This window comes from Amphimedon queenslandica, unplaced genomic scaffold (assembly GCF_000090795.2).
Source record: "Amphimedon queenslandica unplaced genomic scaffold, v1.1 AMPQUscaffold_12503, whole genome shotgun sequence".
Taxonomy (NCBI): domain Eukaryota; kingdom Metazoa; phylum Porifera; class Demospongiae; order Haplosclerida; family Niphatidae; genus Amphimedon; species Amphimedon queenslandica.
The window spans coordinates 13,608-14,896 of record NW_003547260.1 but is presented as its reverse complement, the minus strand read 5'-3'; the positions used below and the strand labels follow the sequence as shown (position 1 = coordinate 14,896).

The following is a 1,289-nucleotide window of genomic DNA, read 5'->3' as shown; positions in this document are numbered from 1 at the left end:
TAGTGATGCTTCTGAAGTAATGCAATCACTTCATTAAGATCAATAATGTCTAAAGCAATCATATTACAGTAAAATTATTATTATTATTGTAATTCCACACTTACTTAAAGTCCTTCCACTAAAAATAGGTTGCAAAACTGGTTGAGCCATTAAAGGCGTACTTCGAGCTTCAAATGTAGACTGGGCAGGGCTAGTTATTTCCCTCATTTGCACCGCCTTTAAAATAGCGTGGGCAAAAATGAATGCAAAAAATCAAATTGCAAAATCTTCCTGTATAACTATTCAGCCAAATGCAGATGCATAGTATTTCACTTCTGTATGGACGTTTGTCCACACTAGACAATTCTTACAAAGAAGGAGGGAGTCTAATAAAAGCTCTTATCCATTCAACAATGAGCAGGAGAGGGTGCGTGACACGGTGACAGTGCTTACAATCACTAAGTGTGTAATCTCATTGGGATATTTGGATCATTATTTATAGCACACTTGGTATCACTGTTTCCATACATTGCTGCCAGTATAATAGGATTCATTGTTGGATATGATAATGTTCCTAGTCCAGTTTATGCTACAGAATTGGTACTGTATCTTCTTAATACAATTTCACTGATACAAGCATACTTCAGGCCTGAACTAAGGAAGATATTAATAAGGATGATGACTTTTTGTAGTACCCTCACCACATGCATCTAACACTAAATTGAAACAAATGATACTTTTTGATATCAACTTATAATAAACTTTGTAATAAAATACAAAATACAAATGATTGATTTTTATGAGTTGTAATCAAGTAACAAAAAAAAGCTAATTATTTTCACTTTATATTGCTTGAAATTAGCATTCTTTTACTTCTTCCTGTCCCTGCTCAAAATATATATATAATGTGCATAATTATGAATCATTAATCTTACAGGCTGCAGTACTATATAGTCTTGTCATGCTTGTATGCACTTTCTTTAGCCTGCAATAAAAAATGGTTATAATGTAAAGGTAGGTTTAGATAAGATGAGAGTTGTAAAAAAGTTACAAAAACTTATTGGGACGAGCCTGAGTGAGCCCCACTCTAGCATAGATATTAGAGCATTCTAAATGAAACTGAAAGGGATAAAAAAACTTCCGTTGCATGGGCGGATTATCCCATTAAAATTATTGGGTTGCCTAGCAACATAGCCTGATGTACGCAAGTTACCCTTCCCAGGCTTTTTCCTTCACTAATCACTTTTCGGCACCCTACTTCATCTCATAACTCTAAAGTGACTTTGTTCATTCTCTGTAATGATAATTAC

The 1,289-nt window shown here is 34.1% G+C and overlaps 1 long non-coding RNA gene across 1 annotated transcript in view; it reads right to left on the bottom strand.

Annotated features, from left to right (window-relative positions):
- Window positions 1–842: 842 nt before the first annotated feature.
- LOC109587624 (uncharacterized) overlaps window positions 843–1,289 on the bottom strand; it is a 3,195-nt gene continuing 2,748 nt past the window's right edge. Inside the window, exons 3-4 of the long non-coding RNA XR_002187712.1 lie at window positions 915–964; window positions 843–864 (exon numbers count right to left, since the gene is read on the bottom strand). This is a non-coding gene — a long non-coding RNA (uncharacterized LOC109587624). The remainder of the gene's footprint in view (window positions 865–914; window positions 965–1,289) is intronic.